This window comes from Ursus maritimus, unplaced genomic scaffold, assembly GCF_017311325.1.
Source record: "Ursus maritimus isolate PB19 unplaced genomic scaffold, ASM1731132v1 scaffold_10, whole genome shotgun sequence".
In the NCBI taxonomy this organism is placed as follows: domain Eukaryota; kingdom Metazoa; phylum Chordata; class Mammalia; order Carnivora; family Ursidae; genus Ursus; species Ursus maritimus.
The window spans coordinates 70,625,741-70,649,947 of record NW_024423344.1 but is presented as its reverse complement, the minus strand read 5'-3'; the positions used below and the strand labels follow the sequence as shown (position 1 = coordinate 70,649,947).

Below are 24,207 nucleotides of genomic sequence, written 5' to 3'. Positions count from 1 at the left end.
AAAAATGTTCATGAATCAACAAGAAATGAATATGTAAGCAAACATTCTAATTAGGTGACTCTACCCAAATATAGCCTTAGTGGCCAGCTTTTTTGAAAGAATTTCAAGCCAAATGGACCAAGGTCATTTTCAGATACTAGAATACAGCTCAGCAGGGAGAGTGGAGCACTTCATAGAGAACAGCGAGAGAGTGTCCTCACTCACGAGTGTCCTCAACAGTGGTCCATCCTAAAGATTAACTGACTTTGTAGAAGATGCTTAGAACTATTCCTGGCACATGGTGAGAGATAGAGAAGTGTTTGCTGCTTTGCTTAAGTGCTTGTCATATTTACAACTGAAAATTGGCGACAGTGGAAAGTAAACTGCAAATCTACATGTTGTAAGAAAGCATGCTGTTATGGTTATAAACTTCAACTATAAGTTCAGTTTTACAATTATAATTCCATCATAATGATCCTTAACAGGAGTAAAAATTTCTCAGTTTTCTTATCCAATACACTTTGATTTAGGATCTATTTGTGTGAGTGTGTGAGTAACTCCTAGAAAAATAATTGTGTATCCAAAGTAATTGGTTCAGGTTGTTCTACTTGTCATCGGTTTTGCAATAGCGCCACCTTCTGGTTAGAGTTTGCTTTTACAAGCAGGCATCTGTCCAGACTCGTTCCATCCTGCCTAGTGCATTGTGATTTTGTTCCAGGGGATCACTTGAGTGAGCCGTGGTAAAGCAGTCTCCGCAGACTACACTCTAGAGATGCTGACCGGATGGGTGGTATAGGATGAAAAAGCATTCAGAATACAAGAAACTAAGAAGTAATGGTAAGCATATAAACAAACTGCTACTGTGTCTAAACTTGGAATGAATGCTTCCTTGGTTCTGATGGAATGATTGAGTCTCCTTTAGAAAGATACAATGGAACTGAATAAGTTGCGGAAAAGGCCAGATGAAATTGTTGTGTCTAAAAGTCTCTCTCTCTGTCTCAAAACCTGGTGTGTACGAAGGTCAGGAACCACCTAAGATGGGTTTTGGGGCCACTAGGATGCCTACTTAGCTTTAATATAAGCATTTGGGTTTTTTTTGTTTGTTTGTTTTGTTTTTTTTATGTAAAGTTCGATGATTCATTAGTTGCGTGTAACACCCAGTACACCATGCAATACATGCCCTCCTTACTACCCATCACCAGCCTATCCCATTCCCCCACCCTCCTCCCCTCTGAAGCCCTCAGTTTGTTTCTCAGAGTCCATAGTCTCTCATGCTTCATTCCCCCTTCTGATTACCCCCCCTTCTTTATCCCTTTCTTCTTCTACCGATCTTCCTAGTTCTTATGTTTCATAGATGAGAGAAACCATATGATAATTGTCTTTCTCTGCTTGACTTATTTCACTTAGATAATAATATAAGCATTTGAATGCAGCCATAGGAGTCCATCTACAGCCCTCGTTCTCGAACCTACCCCTCACCCTGTCCCCTTTTAAAGTAGGAAGTTAAAATTTGAGACAACTGCTGTCAGCACACCCAGATTTTCACCAAACTCCTCCCACTTTTATATTTCGGTAAAAATAATGCCTTACAGCAATTTGTATTCAACACAACACAATTGGTATTCAGATTCAATAGTAAAGATCACTTACTGCTCAATTCAGGTACAAGATACGTACAGTCCCCCCACCTTTCTCACTCTCATTCACTTTCTCACTCAGAGAAGCTTATAGAATGAATGGGATTCTTTCTGTTACAGGAAAACCCTTGAATTCCCTCCAAGGTGTAAGGCTTAAGGATTTTTCACTACATTTGTTCTTGGAACTGGCCTCAGGGTAAAGATGAGAAAATCCCCTCCTGTCAAGCAGCTCCCAGTTAACACAAAATTGACAATTTATTAGCAGCAACAATTTTCTTGAGACAAACGTCACATGTGATCAAGACAACTTAGACTGAGCCTCTCAGGCTGAGAATCTCCCACCTCAATGTCCCAAATTCAATGACTACACGGAGGTACACTATTTACTCTGGTTTATTCAACCTTTCACAATGGATTGAAAGCAAGATCGTCCTATGGTAAGGCCGTGAACAGCTTACTGAACTAACATCTGGGTGTGTGCAATCCTTGGTTGTATTGTGATACTTTCAAGCAAAAAACATATACTAATTCTCAGTTATAGAAAATAATTCAGAGGTCTTTTCTGAGAGAAGAATGACACTAAAAGAATAACTGGCTTGTTTTGTTTGTTTGTTTCTAAACTTGTTAAATGGACTTCTCAACAGAAACTAAAGCTGACTTAAAGGGCCAGTCGATCTCATTTGAGGCACACAAACCAAAATTTCGTCCTGAATTGATACGTGAGTATTAAGAAATTGATAATGATTATTTCCCTTTATTCCTTCTCTAAATCTCTTAAGTCTCTCTGTCTCCCCCTTCCCTAACACACACTCTTGTGAAAACTGTTCCTGTTATGTGAATCTCAGTCACCCCAACTAAAAGTAGATTTGACAGACCAGATCTGGTGACTTGTAAATATAGGTTTCCCTCAAAGAACCAAGACCTGAGTGGTGTTCCAAACAAGGAGGAACCTGTAGACATCTCCAGTTCACCTGCTATATTTGGATTTGTGAGATCATTAGTCAGAGGCTTACTTATCTCCTACACAAAATTATTTCAAGGTCTGTGGGAGTGTTCTCCAGTCAAGGTTGATCAATCTTTATTACTTTCAATTTATAGCTTCCCAGATGCTTAAGTTGGCAAAGACTTTTTTTTTAATTTTAGAAAAGCAAGTTCCTTGATTATAGTTAATAATACTGTGTTCTATACTTGAAAGTTGCTGAAAGAGTAGATCTTCAATGTTCTCACCACAAAAAGGAAATGGTAATTATGTGATGTGATGCAGGTGTTACCTAATCCTAGGGTGGTTATTATTTTGCAATATGTAAGTGTATCAAATCAACACCTTAAAGTTACACAATGTTATGTGCCAATTAAAAAAAGAAAAGAAAAGCAAGTTCCTTATCTGCCCTCCTTGAGCTATTTTCAATGACCTGAATTCATGTGGCTATTCAAATTAATAACAGAGAGACTTAAAGAGATTTTCTTTGAGAGTCTCTGAGAACATCTACAGTATAGCATGAAAAAATAAGAGAAGGCAGAGGGGAGTGGGTGGGGAGATGGGCAAGATGGTGAAGGGGAGTGGGAGGTACCGGCTTTGGTTATGGAAGGAATATGTCACCAGGCTAAAAGCTACAGCGCAGGGAATACAGTCAATGGTCCTGTAATAGGGTTGTATGGTGATGGATGGTAGCGACCCTTGTGGTGAGCAGAGCATAATGTATAGACTTGTCAAATCATTATGTTGTAAACCTGAAACTAATGTACCATTGTGTGTTAACGATACTTCAGTAAAAAAGGGGAAAAAAAGAGTGAGGGCTGAGTGTTAACAGGCGTAGGCTTTGAACCCAAGATGGCGGCCCTGAACCTTTGAACACCCATAAACTCTCCATGTTTAAACTGAGGGGAACTACAATTTAATTCGTTCAGCTAAATAAATCATTTATACAGGAGGAGAGATTTGGTGCTTAAGACCTAATTGACCATAAAACAAAGAACTAGATTTTATATAATTGTGTTTCTGCTTATAATAAAATCTCTCTATAAATGTTATCCTAAAAATGAATTATTAAACCTGTCCCTGGCCTTCCATGTAATTCTGGCTTGTTGTCCCCCAAATGCTCTACACCAACAAAGTGGATAGCTTTTCTGTAACTGCAAATCTGATTTCCCCAGCTTGCATTGTAAGCCTCAAGGACTACCTCTGCCAACATTTTCTTCAACATTTCCTCCCTGTAAATGTTACAAATATGTACGATCCATGATTTCTCCAGCAGTGAACCATCCCACCTGTGGTTCTTTGCCTGGTCCTCCAGGAACTCCCAGGGCATCGTGGCTTCCGTTGGTTGGTTTTCTTCTCCACATCTGGCTGTTGGATTCTTGGATTCTGGTCTCTGGCTCTGGCGGTAGCAATGCTATCTTGTCTTCCCCCTGTTCCCTCCCCCCCCACTGTCCTCCATCTTGTCTCCAGCAGGTCCCTTTCAGGACCTTTCTCTGTTCTCAGCCAGACAGCAGCAGACGAATGTCAATTTTTATATCTATGTCTGACCCTAATTCCACTTTGCAGCCATCCCTGGTGTTTGCCTTAATTTAATCTCTACATTAACCTGCTTTAAAAATTTCCAAAAGTTACTACCTGCATTTGCATTCATTCTGCCAATCAATAAATATCCCACAAATTTGGCATTTAAAAACCCCCTGCAAATGCAACTAAAAAAAAAAAAAGGTTCAATTTAGAAAGAGCTTTCAACACACCATCTCAAGAGCTCACTAGTCAACTCTAATGGCATAAACATCCATACAGTCCATAGTAACAGCTCCCTACTATGAAGACCGTTCAACATCTTCAGACTGAAAAAAATACTGTATGTGTAGAATGATTCTTTTCCGTGACCGCCAAGGAAAAAGGAATGGCTAATATTTCTGGAGAAATTAGCTCTAACCCTCAATGAGTGTGAAGATTGGAGAAGATGCTTTCTTCCAAGACAGCAAATAGGCTGGAAAAGTGTGATTTGTCAGGACTTTTCTTTCCTTTTAAAAATAAGACACTCAGATGCTTGCAAAGCAGGTACACGCGTAGGTGTGAGTTAAGGGCTGAGAGTTGGGGAGTAATCAAAGCAAGAGGGAGATCCACTCTATTTTCATTTTAGTATTTAACAAGGAGGGGGGCCTCAGGGTGACTGCACTGGGTGAGGCCAGCATCAGAGGGAGGCGCTCAGTGTCAGGAACAGCTGGGACCAACAGTCCTTGAACCAGAGAGGGACGGCCGTGTGTGAGATTTGCATGTGTAGTTTCTGCACATGCTATGCTCCTTTGTAGACTGTCAGCCACAGTTCCAGTCTTTTCTGTCACTTGGAGCTCTTCACTGCTGAGGGACTGCCCTCCTTCTCCCCAGATTTGACCATTTCATAGAATTTCTAGGGACGTACAGTGTCCTTTGTTGAGGACTGAGGAATACGCTCATACTGGGGGACATGCCTTCCATGGCAGGTGGCACGCATAGGAAAGAGCCTTCGTCGCTGTTAGGCAAAACCACACACTGTAGTAAGAATGGCTGGGGGTTGGAAGAAGTCTTTGATATAATAGACACTTAGATTTTCTCTTTTTAAAAATATTCTATTTATTTATTTGTCATAGAAAGAGAGAGAGATAGCACAAGCATGGGGAGCAGCAGGCAGAGGGAGAAGCAGACTCTCTGCTGAGTAGGGAGCCAGATGCGGGACTCGATTCCAGGACTCTGGGATCATGACCTGAGCCAAAGGCAGATGCTTAAAAGACTGAGCCACCCAGGTGTTCAATTTTTTTTTTAAGATTTTATTTATTTATTTGTCAGAAAGAGAGAGAGAGACACTTAGGTTTTCTGAGCAAAGGTGTTTGAGCACAATAGGTACTTCATAATATTTATGATTAATGGTTTCCAGGACTTACGTTATCCATACAAGCCCACCATTCTGGCTGGAGAAATGGACATTCTGAGGAAACAAGCCAACCCAGCATTTCTAAGTATGAGAAAACCTAAGGAAACAATCTAATATCATAAATTTCCCACCAGACTGCTATTTCCCAATTGTTTATGCTGAATTCTGTTAAGCATACATATGTGACGACTGCTCAGACGATGACTCCCCAGGACACCCCCTCAAACGGGAAGGCATCTGTCTGGTCTCCGTTGGAAAGCATGCTAAAAATGTCTTCACTTTGGCATTAAATCAGAGTATTGGAACAGGGTATACTCCAAAGTAAACGTTTCTTATTTTTCTTTTTTAGTAAGGTGTTTCACATTTATGATCTAACTTTGTAGGATCTAGGGACTTCACACGTTGCATTTTTTAAACGTGAAGGTAAGGCTGTAGTTTTGGTCTTGAAAAATAGTAGTTGTGTTAATTATCAGAGATGAGAGTGTAACTAAATATTTTTAAAAATGTGTGCCTGAGATCATGAAGACACATGGATGTATTTAGCTTAGCAGAAAAATCAACTCCCACCCTAAGCCAAAAATATGCCATCGAACAAAGTTTACTCCAAAAGGAGGATTTTCATAGTTTGGTAATAAATTAAAATTTTACTTTCTAAACAATAGAGAACGATTCAAGCTCTTCATGTCTTCAGAAAGTAACAAATTTACTTACTCAGACTATGTAATACTGTTCGATAAGGGAACATTTACAGGTCACTTTTCAATGCTTTAGTGACACATGAGAATTTACTCCAGGTTGGTATCTGCAATAGTAACGCCAGAGCTTAGTGTAAGATGAGAGCTATTTGTGACAAGGAGAATGTTCATGAGCTCGTAACTGGTGACGTCATAAGTGTAAATGATGGCTAAAATAATAGTGTTGGAGTAACAGATATCTTCATAGTAGAAGGTCTCTCTCCAGGGTAGCCCTGGTCCTCTATTTTTGTTTGCTGTCATGAGAAAATACTCATTGACATAAAACCATAACTTACATTTCATAATTGGGTGGGTGGTTTCACACCCTTCTGGTGATTCTACCAGATTTGGAGTAGCTTTGAATTTTCCCATTGGGGAAGCCATGTTCCTTCAATACCAGGGTGAGTGTCCTATTTACTAGAGTTGAGATGTAGGGACCATTTGCAGCAGTAAAGGAAAGGTCCAGGGCTGGAAGCAGAATGTTATGGTAGCAGTGGGGATGTGTGTTGAGATGAGGGGAAGCAGTGGCTGGAGTCTGTGAGAGGAAACCTTCAGGAGGAGGCCAACTTGTCTGTCCTTGCTGCACGAGGGCACAAACAACTTTTGCAATTTGTGGTGCCTCCAACCATTCTTGGTTTCCCCAGCCACCCTGCGTGTCACGACTATGGTGAGACACCCCTGGACATGCCTCCTTTCCCTGAGGTGTGCACAAGAGGACTCTGAGTTACTTAGGACATCATTAGATTAAGATGCAATGGCTTTCTATGGCTAGTTGAGGGCTGCAGGGCCCAGAGGAGTCTAAGGAAGTGTTGACCATATAAAACTGGGAAAAAGAAGAGAGGCAGTGGAGCCTGAGGGCTGACTGGAACCAGGAACATAAATGCCACCAGGGCCCCTTTTCTCCAGCTCTTGACTGTTTTACTCAGTATGTTGACTTCATTCTCTTATTCCAGACACTTCCTGCATTTGATGGACGCACGGCCCCTGAGTTTAATGTCTCATGGTTCCACTAAGGAAAGATTACCCTTTAGCTCTCTTCAGTATCAAGTCACATATCTTTATAATGATGCTGGGGGAAAGGGAAGGCAGCAGTTATTTTGTATTTCTGAGTCAGACAGTCAAAAATTCCAAGGAAATCCCACTGGAACAGCTCAGCTCACAGACCCATCCTTGCATGCATCAGCTGGGGTCGATGGACGGGGTCACTGAGAACATGGAACCTCCACTCCAGCCTGGCAGATGGAGTAGGCCAGCTCTTGGGAAGAGGGACATATGCTTGGAGGACACATCATGGATTTTGAGCACAGGAGTAGGATTGTTCCATCTAGTTGTGAGTCAGGAACTCAATTCCTTTCATTATTGCGGTGTGAATGTCCCCAATTTTATTTCACTGAATTCCAAGCTTTATTTCCCATTTCTCTTGTTCTTACCAAGAGTCATAGTGCCTAATAGATGCTCAAAAAGAGTTTCGTTAAATTGAGTGGGGTTTGTTTTCATGTCAATGATGGTATGCAAATACATTTTACAATTTTCAAATACAGAGTTCAGAATTCCAGAAAATCGTATTCCAAATTTCCCTTCCACATCTGTCACAAATATTTTATTTTGTAAGGAGCTGTAGTCACGACCCTTGGCTCTTGCTTCATGTACACCAGTGAAGTTCAGAGATTAGGAAGAGTATCTACCTACTTTCTTTTTGAAATTCACAATGAATTGGTTGTACAAAGTGCAAAGTGGCTAAGGTGGCATCCCATATTGGCTGTCACTCATACAACAGGGCTCATAATGAATTACATGATGCCGCTTCATATGGAAAAGGCTTTATTAAACAAAACAAGGCAGAGTCATCGTGAAGAGAAAGCATGAGTCACCCGTTCTTATTTCTCTAGTTATCCCAAGAGAGATATACCAGAGTCCATTGGACACTCACTGTGGGTTTGAAGTTCAGTGGCGAGACCATCCTACTATGCGGCCAAAGTAAAAACAACCAGGTCAACAAGGAACACAGCATCTGTTTGGAAGCAAAACAGTCTGGCTTTGGGTGCCAACTGATTGTAAGAGTTTTTCAAGGATACCAGTTGCTCAGAACCTGATAACTTTGGAGGGCATGGAGGAATGGTGCCATCAGAAACTAGGGTAAGATGTGCTTAGAAACAGCTCTTCCTGATGAAAGAAGGGGGCACTCTTGCTGCTTGTTGAAGTTGGCTCATTACCCTTGGAGTCATTTTTGGGGATAGGAAATATAGGGGTACAGAGGAGAAAGATTACTTTTAAACTAGGGGGCCAAGATGCACTGGATATTTTCCATTTCCTCCTCCAAGGCCACTTTCCATTCTTCTTTGCCCTTCTCTGTGCTCCAGGAGACAGACTTTATCATCCACATTCCCGTTTCCTCTCTCTTTTGGCCAGTGGGAGGCCATGGTCGGATGGGATGGGGAGAGGAGAGGATGACCAGGGTATCCACGTCCACAGCTTCAGTCTTTCTGTGAGTTGGTCTTGTCCCTCTACGGAAGGCTACAGCTCTTGTTAGTTGTCACTTTTCTATTATAGCTACTCTCTGGTTTTTAGTACATGCTCCCTGACCTTGCCCCTTTGACAATGGTGATAACTACTTCTAAAATGTGACAACCCTTCTATTGGCTGGGCCAACGTTTTTTCACTGAAATGGGACCTTGGTGGTGCATTACTATGTCCAACACAACCTTATGGCTTCCACATCTGTATTCAACTCCCCCCCCGCCCCAGTCTTCCAAGTCTTTTCCAAATTATAATTGTATTGGTTCTGATTTTAACTTTTTATTCATATTTAATAATGTGAACTTCTGTAAACCCAAACAAAATTTAACATTTATTGAAGGCCAGCTATGAATCCAATACTAATCAGACATTTTCATAAATTATTGTCTTTTATTTTTTCACAGTAACTATGTAAGATATATTACGCATCTCATTTGGAGACTCAGAAAGATTGAGCTTAAGACATCATGTCTGTTTGGCATGGATACCTACATCATAACTACTGTGCCACACTTCCTAAGTCCTTCATGCAGCAGGGCAAAAATAATTTGCTAATACAAGTAGAAGCAAGAACATATCCCACTCTCTTCTTTGTCAATCCTGTCCATAACATGAAGATAAAGTTAAGACCAAACAACTGTGATAGAATCCGTCAGTTGTAAGCTACCTGTTTAAAAATGCTATTTTTTTCCTTAAACTCATTTTGAGTTTTTTTCCCTAGAGAGTCTTCAGCTGTTGCTTCTGCCTATCTTGGCTCTGTCCTGAATATCTACTCATCTGTCTTAAAATCACTTCACCATGGCTTCTGTAGCCTTTCCTTCTTTTTTTGTCATAAGCCCCCATCTGTTTGTCATTGATTCCTACCCCTCTCCCTTCCTTGGCTGTGCTCTGCTTTTTTTAAAAAAAATTTTTATTTAAATTCAATTTAGTTAACATACACTGTATTATTAGTTTCAGGGGTAGAGTTTAGTGATTCATCAATTGCATACAACACCCAGTGCTCATTACATCATGTGCCCTCCTTAATGCCCATCACCCAGTTACCCCATCCTCCACCCACTACCCCTCCAGCAACCCTCAGTTTGTTCCCTATACTTGAGAGTCTCTTATGGTTTGCCTCCATCTCAGTTTTTATATTATTTTATTTTTCCTTCCCTTCATCTTTTTTGTTTCTTCAATTCCACATATGAGTGAAATCATATGATAATTGTCTTTCTCTGATTGAGTTGTTTTGCTTAGCATAATACCCTCCAGTTCCACTCATGTTGTTGCAAATGGCAAGATTTCACTTTTTTGGATGGCTGAGTAATATTCTGTTGAATATATATCCCGCATCTTCTTTATCTATTTATCTGTCGATGGACTCTGGGCTCTTTCCATAGTTTGACTATTGTGGACATTGCTGCTATAAACATTGGGGTGCAGGTGCCCCTTCAAATCACTGTGTTTGTATCCTTTGGATAAATACATAGTAGTACAATTGCTGGGTCGTAAGATAGTTCTATTTTTAACTTCTTGAGGAACCTCCAGAGTGGCTGCACCAGTCTGCATTTCCAGCAACAGTGTAAGAGGGTTCCCCTTTATCCATATCTTCACAAATATCTGTTGTTTCCTGAGTTGTTAATTTTAGCCATTCTGACTGGTGTGAGGTGGTATCTCATTATGGTTTTGATTTGTATCCCTGATGCCTAGTGATTTTGAACTTTTTTTTTCATGTTTCTGTTGGCCATTTGCATGTCTTCTTTGGAGAAATGACTGTTCATGCCTTCTGTCCATTTCTTAACTGGATTTTTTTGGGGGGGGTGTTGAGTTTGGTACGTTCTTTGTAGGTTTTGGATACTAGCCCTTTATCTGATATGTGATTTGCAAATATCTTCTCTCATTCTGTCTGTTGCCTTTTAGTTTTGTTGACTGTTTCCTTTGCTGTGCAAAAGCTTTTTATCTGATGAAGTCCCAATAGTTCATTTTTGCCTTTGTTTCCCTTGCCTTTGGAGATATGTCTAGCAAGAAGTTGCTGTGGCTGAGGTCACAGAGGTTGCTGCCTGTGTTCTCCTCTAGGATTTTGATGGATTCCTGTCTCACATTTAGGTCTTTCATCCATTTTGAGTTTATCTTTGTGTTGGTGTAAGAAAATGGTCCAGTTTCATTCTTCTACATGTGGCTGTCAAATTTTCCCAACACCATTTGTTGAAGAGACTGTCTTTTTTCCATTGGATATTCTTTCCTACTTTGTCAAAGATTAGTTGATCATAGAGTTGAGGGTCCATCTGGGTTCTCTATTCTGTTCCATTGATCTATGTGTCTGTTTTGGTGCCGGTACCACTGTCCTGATGATTACAGTTTTGTAATAGAGCTTCAAGTCTGGAATTGTGATGCCTCCAGCGTTGGTTTTCTTTTTCAACATTCCTTTGGCTATTTGGGGTCTTTTCTGGTTCCGTACAAATTTTAGGGTTGTTTGTTCCAGCTCTGTGAAAAATATTGGTGGTATTTTGATAGGGATTGCATTGAATGTGTAGATTGCTTTGGATAGCATAGACATTTTAACAGTATTGGTTCTTCCAATTCATGAGCATGGGATGTTTTTCTATTTCTTTGTGTTTTCCTCAATTTCTTTCACAAGTGTTCTATAGTTTTCAGAGTACAGATCCTTTACCTCTTTGGTTAGGTTTATTCCTAGGTGTCTTATGGTTTTTGGTGCAATTGTAAATGGGATTGATTCCTTGATTTCTCTTTCTTCTGTTTCATTGTTAGTGTATAGGATCGCAACTGACTTTTGTGCATTGATTTTATATCCTACAACTTTGCTGAATTCCAATGGCAGGTGTCTTTATAAGAGAAAGAAGGAGGAACTCTGACACAGAGACATAGGGGGAGCACCATGTGAAGACAAAGAAAGAGACTGGAGTTACATAGCTACGAGCTAAGGAACGCCAAGAAATGCCACGACCACTAGAAATTGAAAGGTGCAAGGAGTGACTGTAATAGTTAGCCAAATTCAGATGCACATTAGAAATTTTAAATCTTTGATCTCTGCTAAGATTTCAAGGTGGTAATGACATTTTTTTTCCACATGAACTATATAGTTTTGATCAGGTTTCATCTCATGTATTCATAAAGTCTACTCAAATTTCCAGCCAACATTGATCTCCTCTTCCTAATGGTCTATAGCCCTGCAGTGTCTGGGGCTGCTAAACACTAAATATTTTTACATATCCATTACATTTGATTCTATGTTGTATAACCTGGTCCAGGTTAATCCTGATTGCGTAACAATAGGTAGCATTTTTGAGCATATAGCTTTTGTGTGTACATGGTATGTATCAGTTCTAAACCCTTCAGCAATGCTGCAAAGTAAGTATTAACCATATTTTATAAAGGAGGACGCTGAAGTTCAGAGAAAGTAACTGACAGCTAATTCAGGGCAGAATCGCATCTGGAATTTGCTGTCTCTTTGACTCCAAGGCCTAATGCCTTCCTACTGGGTTATTCTGCTTTTTCAGAAATTTCTGTAAGTCAGTAAGTTGAAAATTAAAATTTTTTTTTTCAGAGAAACGATCTCTCCCATATATTTATTTAACCTACAGTGTATCGGTATAACAATCTATACAGCCGTAAGTGAATGTTCACAGGTGAATTCCAATTGGATATAGTTTGAATATATCTTTTCCAGTTGGAACAGCAGAATTTGGGAACTTGAACCCTGGATTACTGGAGGCCAGCCGAGAACTAGGTAGGAGTGGCTTGGTAGGATTTCTGATGAGGTTGGGGCTTAAAAATGAGAGGAAGGAGATCCAAGGTTTTGGGGAGCAAAATGCTTTGGTGGGGGCACTTCATGTTCTTTTGCCAGATTGGACACCTAGGGGCCCAGACTTTTTTCCTTCTGCCTCTCACTTTAAGAAGAGTTTCATGGTGCGGAGGTTTTGTCTGCAGGCTTTGATTTCCACTGCATTAAACGGTTGATTTTGTGGAGGGTTTCCCTCCTTGGGCCTCCTGCTGAGTAGAACAAAAGCTCACAGCTTTTCCTAAATGGTTGAAATAAGCACAGAGCCCCGTAGGTATGTTTTATGGTTGCTAACTCTTAGCATCTGTGGAGAATTATGAAGCAGAAGCAATAAAAAAGTAAAATTTTCATGTTAACAAATCCTCCCCCCCCCCCAAAGTTGCCCCTGGTGTTCATTGGATGCAACGAGCAAAAATTTTCTCTTATTTTTCTTTCGCTATAAACCCTTCTCCACTCTTAGGAGCACCACACAACCTTCTCTTCCCTTTTTTTTTTCTTCCAGAATTAGTGGGCTTGGGTCCCACTCCTTAAAAAAACAAGGCTCCATCCTACGTCTTTCCTTCTCAGTTACTTGGCTCTTGAAATGAAATGTCATCCTTTCTTTGTTTTGGAGTTTTCTGATTAACCTCTTGGGGGCAGCAACTCCTTAGTACTTAATGTCATTTTCCCAGATGGGATGATGTAGATTTCCAGTGAAGCCATGATGGCGTATTTGTTCTGTCTTCTCTACTGAAGTGTGTTATGATGTCACTATTTTAATTCTATGCTTCCTTCCATTAACTAAAATAGTAAACACATGAATCAAAGTCATATGTCTTTGTAAATTAAAAGAGGACAAATTTGCGTGTTCAATGAAAGAAGCAGTTGATAAATTGGCTCACAGCTTAATTTAGCTCACTTTCATTTTTCTGAAAATCATGGTGAAAAATACATTTTTCCCCACTAATTCACCCAAAGTTGGATTGTTCTTTTTTTTAAGTTTTAATTTAAATTCCAGTTAGTTAACATACAGAGTAATATTAGTTTCAGGTGTACAATATAGCGATTCAACCCTTCCATACATCACCCAGTGCTCATCAAGTGCACTCCTTAATCCCCATCACCTGTTTAACCTTTCTCCCTCCCTCCTTCCCTCTGGTAACCATCACTGTATTCCCTATAGTTAAGAGTCTGTTTCTTGGTTTGCCTCTCTCTCTTTTGTCCCCCCTTTATCCATTTATTTTGTTTCTTAAATGCCACATCTGAATGTAATCATATGGTATTCGTCTTTTGCTGAGTGACTGATTTCATATAGCATAATATACTCTAGTTCCACCCATGTCACTGCAAATGGCAAGATTTCATTCTTTTTTATGTCTGAGTCATGTACCATTGCATATATATACTACATCTTCTTTATCCATTCATCTATCAGTGGACACTTGGGCTGTTCCCATAATTTGGTTATTGTAGGTAATGCTGCTATAAACATTGGGGTGCATGTATCCCTTTGAATTAGTATTTTTGCATTCTTTGGGTAAATAAAAATTGGATTGTTCTTTAACTGTTTTATGTGTTTTGTTTCCATACATGATTGTAACCTGCATTTGTAGGTCAAAGGCTACAAGTTACACTTTTCATTTATTTTTTAATTAGCCCAGTGCTTATGAATGTATTTTTGTAGGTACTTAATAATGTGAAAGCTATTGCCTTGGATTGAATTAAATTATTTTAATGAATATTTAAGGGTCTGTTTTAGAGAAGGCATAATTCCAGATAATGAAGACACAAAGATAAATAAGATATAATCCTTTTATTCTCAAGGAACTCACTTGTCTTTTTAAATTTTTTTTTTTTTAAAGATTTTATTTATTTATTCGACAGAGATAGAGAAAGCCAGCGAGAGAGGGAACACAAGCAGGGGGAGTGGGAGAGGAAGAAGCAGGCTCATAGCAGAGGAGCCTGATGTGGGGCTCGATCCCATAACGCCAGGATCACGCCCTGAGCCGAAGGCAGACACTTAACCGCTGTGCCACCCAGGTGCCCCTGTCTTTTTAAATCTTTATGTCCAAGTCTTTATGTATTGCTTTTTTTTTTTTTTAAGATTTTATTTATTTATTTAACAGAGATAGAGACAGCCAGCGAGAGAGGGAACACAAGCAGGGGGAGTGGGAGAGGAAGAAGCAGGCTCATAGCAGAGGAGCCTGATGTGGGGCTCGATCCCATAACGCCGGGATCACGCCCTGAGCCGGAAGGCAGAGGCTTAACTGCTGTGCCACCCAGGCGCCCCTATGTATTGTTTTGAATAGGTAGTAGAGATATGTGATTCCAAGTTAAAGCAATGTGTTGAGATTGACATTGAGAAGTGTAGTTCCTATTTATGTCTCTGTCCTTCCTCCCTCCAAGTCCAATCAATCCCCAGTTGGTAATCATTTTCATTAATGCCATGTATCCTTTTAATGTTTCTTCACGTAGATACAAGCAAATACACAAATATATGTATTTTCCTATTTTCTTTCTTATAAAAAGTTAGCACATAAGCCATTCTTACCTTGCTTTCTCCTCTTAATGTCTTCCAAAGAACTTTTTATTTCTTTACATAGTGTTCTTACCCTATTTTAAAAAAATGACTGCTTATATCCAATAAAGTGTTAGCATCCAAAATACATAAAGAACTTACACAACTCAACACCAAAACCCCCCAAATATTCCAATTAAAAATGGGCGGAAGACATGAACAGTCATTTTTCCAAAGAAGACATCCAGATGGCCAACAGACACATGAAAAGATGTTTGACCTCACTAATCATCAGGGAAATGTAAATCAAAACCACAATGAGATACCACCTCACACCTGTCAGAGTGGCTAAAATAAAAAACATAAGAAACTAGTGTTGGAGAGGATGTGGAGAAAAAGAAACCCTCGTGCACTCTTGGTGGGAATGCAAACTGGTGCAGCCACTGTGGAAAACAGTATGGAAGTTCTTCAAAAAATTGAAAATAGAATTACCATATGATCCAGTCATTCCACTACTATTTACCTAAAGAATATGAAAACATTAATTTGAAAAGCATATATGCACCCTTATGGAAGCAACTCAAATGTCCACTGATAAAGAAGATAAGGTATATATACATACACAATGAAATATTATTCAGCCATAAAAAAAAGGATGAAATCTTTCCATTTGCAACAATATGGATGGAGTTAGGAGAGTATAATGCTAAGTGAAGTAAGTTAGCCAGAGAAAGACAAATACCATATGATTTCACTCACATGTGGATTTAAGAAATAAAATGAATGGATGAAAAAAAAAGAAACAAAGAACTAGACTTAACTATAGAGAACAAACTGATGGTTATCAGAAGGAAGTGGGGGGGATGAGTGAACTAGGTGAAGGGGATTGAGTACACTTATTGTGATGAACATTGGGTGATATATGGAAGAGTCGAATCGCAATATTGTACACCTAAAAGCTAATATGATGCTCTATGTTAACTATATTGGAATTAAATTTAAACAAATGGCTGCATAATATTCATAATGTGTATGATTGTTTAACCCAGGATTTTCACCCTTGACACTATGGAAATTTGGGGTGGGATAATTTTTTGTTATGGAGGTTGTCCCTTTGCCCACTAGAAGCCAGGACCCTGTTCCCCCTGGTGTGACAGCCAAGAATAAATCATCTTAGTTGAGAACTGCTGGTTTAAACAATCTTCTAATGAGGAACACTTGGGTTCCTTCCAATCTTTTATTTCACAAACCATGCAGGAATGAGTAATCTTATACATATGTTATTTTGTATGTGTGCAGGATATAAATTACTAGCCATGGTATTGCTGGTTAAAGTGAAAGTACCTTTTGTAAATTTGGAAATATTGCAAAATTTCTCCCCCTAGGGTCATGCCATTTTGGAGACCCAACAACAATGTATGAGATGGTGATTATCTTTCTATGTAGCAAACTACAGCATAAAGAAACATGAAGAATCATGACAGGCCTGTTACACTCAGAGCTTCAGTGTGGCAGAGGTGTGGGGCTCATAGAGAGAGCATAGACTGGGAATGGTCTCCTATGACAAAGAGGAAGGTAGGATTTTATGAGCTAGAACATGGAGCTCACCACAGCTGGTTAGTAGGAAAGTGGGGATGGGACAGAACTTGGTCTGTGTTGAGACAAAGCTGGGGGCACACGGGAGACTCACCAGAGCTAGAAGGAATTTTTGCCTGGACCTCAAAATCCACTGTTGCAGTCATCCAGGATGGGTGGGGAATGGGGTGGCACAGGGGACAGACAAGGGCAGAGACCACATCGGGGAGGTTCCCCTAGCTCTCCATGCTCTGCCCTTGCTCCTGCTTCACCTGAGGTTACCCATAATTCAGATCACCTCACTTCTCTGCTTACACCCTCCATGGCCCCCAGTGCATTCTGAGTAAACACGTAATTGCTTAGAATGGCCCCCAAGGACCTATGTGATCTGCTAGGTTGTGACTCTGGGGGAAACAGGCTTTTCAGGAATTAGGGATGCACACAGGCTTGACTTCTCATCCCCTCCCCCCTTCCCCCAGGGCTTCTCTCCTTCTTTCCCCTTCTATCCTTCATTCCGCAGGCCTGGCAAGCACCCAGGGGTGGGGGGAGCTGGTTTCTGGGCCAGTCAAGGCAGAGGCCCACATGACTTGTCAGGAGGGATGGTGTGTGGGAATTTGATGTGTGTCTATAGTTCCTACCCCAGCCTTTAATGTAGGTGGCATTGATGAATGTAGCAACTAGAAGCAAGCAAATTAATTCTGCTTCTGTAATTGTTGAGTTTCTTGGCATGTTATTGCAGCTAACATAATATATTTTCTTCAGCCCTTGATTGCTTCTCGGTCGCCAATATACATAGGTTTATTTGTAGTAAGCTTCTTACCCAGGTTCCTTTCATATTTATCTTCTTTCATCCTCGGTGGTTTGTGGTCTCTCTTATCGTTCTTGTCCTTTTGTGGTAGGCTGAATAGTGACCTACCAAAGATGTCCACTGAATGCCTGGAACCTGTGAATGTTACTTTACATGGCAAAAGAGACTTTGCAGATATAATTAAGGTTGTCGAGATGGGGATTGTCCTGGATTATTTTCACGGGCCCAGTGTGATCTCAGGGTCCTTAGGAGTTGGATGAAGGACGAGTCAGAGTCGGACCACAGCACCAGAGGTGGGAGTGACGCACTCTATTTAGGAAGGGGCCACGAGCCAAGGAACACAGGCACCCTCCAGAAGCTGGAAAAGGCAAGGCAAGGGATCCTCCCCACACTGAAGTTTCCAGAATACATCAGTCCTGCTTTAGCCCAGTGACTTTAGTCTGGTGAAACTGACTTCAGATTCCTGGCCTGTAGAACGTAAGATGATCGATGTGTTGTTTTAAGCCTACATTTGTGGTAATTAGTTCCAGCAGCAATGAGAAACTAATAACTATTAAAACATCTTTCATTATTATCAATCTCAGGAGCTGTAGTCTGGTGATAAAGCATCTGGACTTGAGGGTCAGGCTCCTGTCTCTACTATTTACTCCCTGTGTAGACTATCCAGGTAGTTAAATCCCACCAAGCTTCATTTTCCTCACTTACAAAATGGGCATATTTATTCTGACCCTTCAGATAGTGTGTGAAGATTTTGCTAGGACACGAGTAAAAGCACTTAACCCCGTGTCTGACGTAGAGGAGGCTTTTCGTAGAGGTTTGAATACAAACGCTGGAGGAGTAACCACTAAGCACCTTCAGCAGCCCGCGCCCTGCCTGCCGTGCATTCACAGTAAGGTTCCATTTATTAAAAGTCCATTTGGTGCTGTGTTTACAGGAACCCAGATCACTTGCAGCCGGGGTACATTGTCAACCGGGTACTTCATTTTTTCTTCTTTTCTCCTTCCCCTAATTACAAAATGGAACATTTAAAGTTACAAATTATGTTGGGAAGGCTGTATTCTGTCTCTGTCCGAGATAGGGGGCTTATAAACAACAACCCTTGATTTCTCACAGTTCTGGAGGCTGGGAAGTCCGGGATCGAGATGCCAGCAGGGTCAGTGCCTGGTGAGGACCTGCTTCCTGGGTCGGAGATGGATGTCCTTTTGCTGTGTCCTCACGTGGCAGAAGGGACAAGGGTCTCTCTGAGGTCTCTTTTATTAAGGCTCTGCAATCTTGACCTAATCATGTCCCCAACTCCCACCTCTTAGTGCCAATACATTCGGGTTAGGTCTCAGCATCTGAAGTCTGGGGGGACACAAACATTAAGTCTATACCCCTTCTTCAAAGGTCAGAATCTTGAGCCAATTGCTGGCAAAGAGAATGAGATGGTACAGGAAGAGGGGTGGAGTCAACTCCCCTGGTGGCCCTGGCTATGGGGGAATGGCAAAGGTAGGGATTACTGTGAGGATCCATTAGGGAGGAAGAATGGGGAGCGGCTGCTGGCGAGGCAACAATGATCATCACAGAGTTGATTTTTTTTTTCTCAAATGTCTCTAGAAACTACTTCAAGCTTTTCTTAGAATACCATCCATATGTCAAAAATGAACTATTTCTACTTAGATATTTACAAATGGCAAAGCATACAACTTCTAAAGTCAAAGTTTTAGTCTTCAGGCTTTCTTTTAGTGAAAAAAGACAATCATAATTTCCAAAATTTAAAATAAATCTTTGGGTTAACATATACTGTAGAAAGTTTCATGTGAGCATGTGATTTAAAAATATTGAAGAGTTTGTTGAGCAAAATCTTATTATTAGAGTCAGAAATCTTTGGTAGCCATTGCATTAAAAGAATCTCACGGTTTAATTAAAAAATCTGTAAAATTTCCTCTGGGCAACTGGGAAGTGACATGATACTGAGATATGTGTATATATATATATACACACATACACACACACATTATATATAATGTATATGTATAATGTATATAATGTATATGTCTGTGTATATATGTGTAGGTTGTAATATAATGTAAATAAATATGTGTCTATGTATATATGAATATATGTATAGTTATCTAACCCTGTATGTATATTTATGTAGAGGGTACATACGTATTTCTGTATGTATGCTTGTGTCACTATCATTCCTTAGAATGTCAATAGTACCCTATGTTCTCATGTTGACAAAATCGTATTTATTCTCTCACAAAGCTCTCATATAACTGGCAAGTTTTAATTTTCTACTTTGTGATTTTTTTTCTGAAATTGTTCCTCCTATTGCTTCTATCCATTGCTTTCTCCCTTGGACTATATCTAAGGCTGTTATGGTTTTTGTTGCTCCATTTATTTTAAAAGAGATGAAGTGGCTGTATTTCACTCAGAAAAACAATGTTAAAATGCCAGGAAATATTAATGGGAATTGAAGAGATGTTAAAAAAAAAACAACAACCAAAAACCCATGTTTGGGGATATTATTTTGCTTAAATTTGCTAGCAGCCCCAAATTATTCTTCATTTTTCTGTAGAGGGATTATTTAATCACAATAATTGAGATTTTCATTTCCAGGGCATTTTAAAGTCTTTTGTGAAGGTTTCACATTGACTCATTATTATTAACCTCAGGGAGCAGAGACATGAAGAGAAACAATGTGTGAAGGGAGAGAGCTCTTTAGAGGCAGAGAGACTTAAACATAGGAGAATATCAACTATTCCAAAAATAAAGGGTTTAATATAAACAGCCTTGGGAGATTCATAAACACAGAAACTTGACACATAATAAGGCTCACTCGGGTTTTAAATATTAAGAGGGCAAAATGAACGTGTTTAAACACCCCTCAGGTTCAAGGATGTCTTTAAATCGCTTTACGTGTACTTTCTCTTCTTAAAATGAATTAGCCATGTCAATACATATAGGATACCCCTTTACAGTCATTACCGTGGAAGCCTCAAGTCTAATTCTATAGTTCCTATATCCTGCCATCCTCAAGATCTTTCCCCCCTTCTCTACTCAAACCTCATTTTCCTCAACTGCCCCCCTGCGCAGAGCACTTTATGGACCTCCAACTCTGTGCCTAAAGCTCTCTGGGCATTTTTGTGTTTAGTTGTAGTCAACATCTACAATGATGGGTGTTCACCTTGTCCGTCTTTCCTACGAGAGTACAAACTATTGGAAGGCAAAGGCTGTACCTTACTTTTGTGTCCATCATCATGGGCACAGTTTGTGACATGTCGTGTTCTCTACATGTATTAACAACACAAAATAAAGGAAAGCATGATGTACTTTTCCCAGCTCAGTTTTCCTTAAAAATTTCCGTGGTTATCTTTGAAATATTTACATGTTAAATAGTACCAGGATTTCCATGTCACTTCAGGCAGTGCTAACAATGTGGCTGGCTCTTTCTTGTTGTGTTCCTGTGTTGGAAGGAGACTGATGGAATGGGATGCCTCTCCTAGGTGGTCCAAACTCCCAGGCGGAAGTAGACAAGGAAGGGAATTGTGTAGAAGGTTTAAGACAGAAATGATCTCCCTCAAATATTCGGACAATGGAGTCTGAGCTCATGCAAAATGCCGTGGGGGAGATATTGATTAAGCATTATTGATTTAATTTAGATTGACTAGACAGCGCAAATGGCTAATTTAAGATAAACTCCATTTTGGGTATTGTAGTGCCCAAATTTCTTTCTTTATTTTGTTAGCACAAAATCACCAAGCCCGGTCTCTTTTCTATTAGGTGATACAACTGAAGTATTTGTTTGTTTGAGTCAAACAGGTAATTGTCTTCAGGTTCTCTTTCCTGATCAGTAAGTTTCAGGGAAATTAGATTCACTTTCCATGACTAAAGGATAACAAGCCAATTGGTCAATTGGTAAGGGGTGAGGGGAGAACTCTACAACAGACACTTCAGGGGGAAAAGAAGCAGTTGAACTATTTGTGCAGAAGTACTGGTTGTAAGACTGGTCTTTATGCTATTATTGAGAGCCCCATAGTCACAGGAGTTGAGGGGTCTTTGGCTGTCCGAAGTGGTGTGAGGCTCAGGTCTGTATAGATAATGGCCCAAGGAAAAAGCCAAGGACAGCCGGGGCTGGAAGTACTTCCTCCAGCGCAGACCATTGAAAACCGCCTTGGAAATGAACACACAACTATTTTGGAGAGCGAACATGAGTGCCCCGTAGTGTATCAGCCACCTCGGGTGGGTCAGCCAGCTGACAGCAGGGTTGGGACATTCACTTAGCGTCAAAAGGCATCTGGAGATGAAAACCTGAAGGAGAAGAGAAATTGTGAAAAAAGTGTTGAAAATAAATTTTGCCTGAAAAAAAACCCTGTTTTTAAATCTTCAGATCAGCCTGGTTAGACCCACAATGGCAAATGTAGCTCTTCTCTTGGACGAATAAGCCATACAGTATTTGCTTGAATTATCCATTTCACATTTATATCCTTCTTACATTTGTAGAGTTAAATGGAATATGCAGTGAATTTATTTAAAAGAAAAATAATTGCCATTTCTACTTGGGGCGCCTGGATGGCTCAGTCAGTTAAGCGTTTGCCTTGGGCTCAGGTCCTGATCTCAGGGTCCTGGGATCGAGGAGCCCTCCTCCCTGCATTGGGCTCCCTGCTCAGCAGGGAGTCTGCTTCTCTCTCTCTCTCTCCCTCCCCACCCCTCCCCCTGCACTCTCTCGTGCTCTTTTTCTCTCTCAAATAAATAAATAAAATCTTTAAGAAAAGAGAAAAAGAAAAAAACTTTGCAAATTTTCCTTATTTTAGCCTTGAGTCATTTTGCTATTTTTTTTCATATAAAACATTCAATTAATTGTAAGACATTTGTCCTGTGCCATTACCCTTTCAATCATGTATGTAAACATACGCAGGCTATAATTACATAACTACTGGTTGTTAAAATGTGAATAGTTAGTTTTTAAAATGTTAAATTAGATCCCAAAAGTAAGATATGCAACAGAAATGTTATCTGTTGTATTTCAATTAGCACCATGAAAATAAAATAATTTCTTTTCTTTTTTTAAAAGTAAAATAATTTCTTATCCTATCACACAAACCTCACTTTTTTCCTTTCTCTTTGAGGGTGGAACAAAGAAAGCAACTGTTTTATCAATTACTCTCCTAATAATGTCAAAATGTTTCAAAATCTATGTGACTGACCTACCGAATATCACTTTAAAAATATAGAGGGAGGAAAAAAAACCCAGTAAAATAATATTTTAACAAGAAAATAAAAATTACGTTGCCAGCTTGCCTGTGTGAATGAATCTAGTTAATTAGCTGTTCAGTTCAGGCAAAACTGAGTCAGAAAATCATCTTGACTCAAATGCTAAAGCAAATTTTGTCCAAAATAAGATCAGATCTTAAGAATTCTCTTAGCTATGATAGTCTCTACTTTAAACCTTAGGTATAGCCTTTATATATTTTGTATTAAAGAGGAGTACATATGAAAAGAAAAAGTAGCATTTCTTTACAGGCTGCCCCTCCATATCAATCATTTTGTTTCTAAAAATTCAGAAAAGTTTTATATACATTATATACCTTCAATGGCATGGTTTAAATTGAAGTTGAACATCTGTGAGCTGCTTGAATAGGGGTGGTTTTCTTTAGTTTATAAAAGGAATTGATTCTGGCCTTTTCTGTTCTCTAATTTTTTTCTGTTTAATAACTCCGCTTTGAAGAATTGCCAGCTTCATCTGGGCAATGGTTCTCAGAGTTTAATGGGTGTGACTCCCCCGGGAATCTTGGTAAAAGGCCCATTCGGATTCAGTAGGTCTGGGTTGGGCCCGAGACTCTGCAATTTCTAATAAGCTCCCAGGTGATGCTGTGTTCGCAGGACCACACGTTAAGCAACAAGGACTTAGAGAAATGTTTTCAGTTGTCTCAGTACTCCTTGAAAACCTGCTTGCAGGGCAGAATCGAGGCCTGTCTATAGGGATTGGCTATGATATGCACATTATAGAGGATAATTCCCCTTGGCTGATCTTCCTACTGCTTTAAAAGTACTTACTATGGATACTTTTTTAAAAAAAATTTTTCGACAGAGAGAGAGAGCATGAATGGAAGGGACAGAGGGAGAGGGAGAACGAATTTCAAGCTGACTCCATGCTGAGGGTGAGCTCGACATGCGGCTCGATCTCGTAACACCTAGACCACCACCCGAGGAAAGCAAGGGTCAGTGGCTCAACTGACTGCACCACCCAGGCGCCCCCTATGGACACCTTTCTTAGCATTACAAACTTTAAAAATTTGAATAAAAGCCAAGTCAATCTTTTCACGAAAAATAATCTTCCCTACAATAAAATCTTAAAGTTCAAAATTCTAAAAACGAATCTCAGAGTTATAAAACAAAAATACTTTAAAACAATTAAAAAATCTATTTTAAAAGAAAAGAAGAAGGTAGTTTTTTTTTTTTTAACTGATTTTTTATTATATTATGTTAGTCACCGTACAGTACATCCCCGGTTTCCATGTAAGGCTCGATGATTCATTAGTTGCGTATAACACACAGTGCACCATGCAATACGTGCCCTCCTTACTACCCATCACCGGTCTATCCCATTCCCCCACCCCCTCCCCTCTGAGGCCCTCAGTTTGTTTCTCATAGTCCATAGTCTCTCATGCTTCATTCCCCCTTCTGATTACCCCCCCTTTCTTTATCCCTTTCTTCCCCTACCGATCATCCTAGTTCTTATGTTCCATAGATGAGAGAAATCATATGATAGTTGTCTTTCTCTCCTTGACTTATTTC

The 24,207-nt window shown here is 39.9% G+C and overlaps 1 long non-coding RNA gene across 5 annotated transcripts in view; it reads left to right on the top strand.

The window, feature by feature from the left end:
* The window catches only part of LOC121101263, a 124,417-nt gene that overhangs the window by 8,703 nt on the left and 91,507 nt on the right, over window positions 1–24,207 (top strand). For all 5 annotated transcript variants that reach the window (XR_005833228.1, XR_005833231.1, XR_005833227.1 and 2 more), the window contains 2 exons: window positions 698–816; window positions 2,261–2,335. This is a non-coding gene — a long non-coding RNA (uncharacterized LOC121101263). The remainder of the gene's footprint in view (window positions 1–697; window positions 817–2,260; window positions 2,336–24,207) is intronic.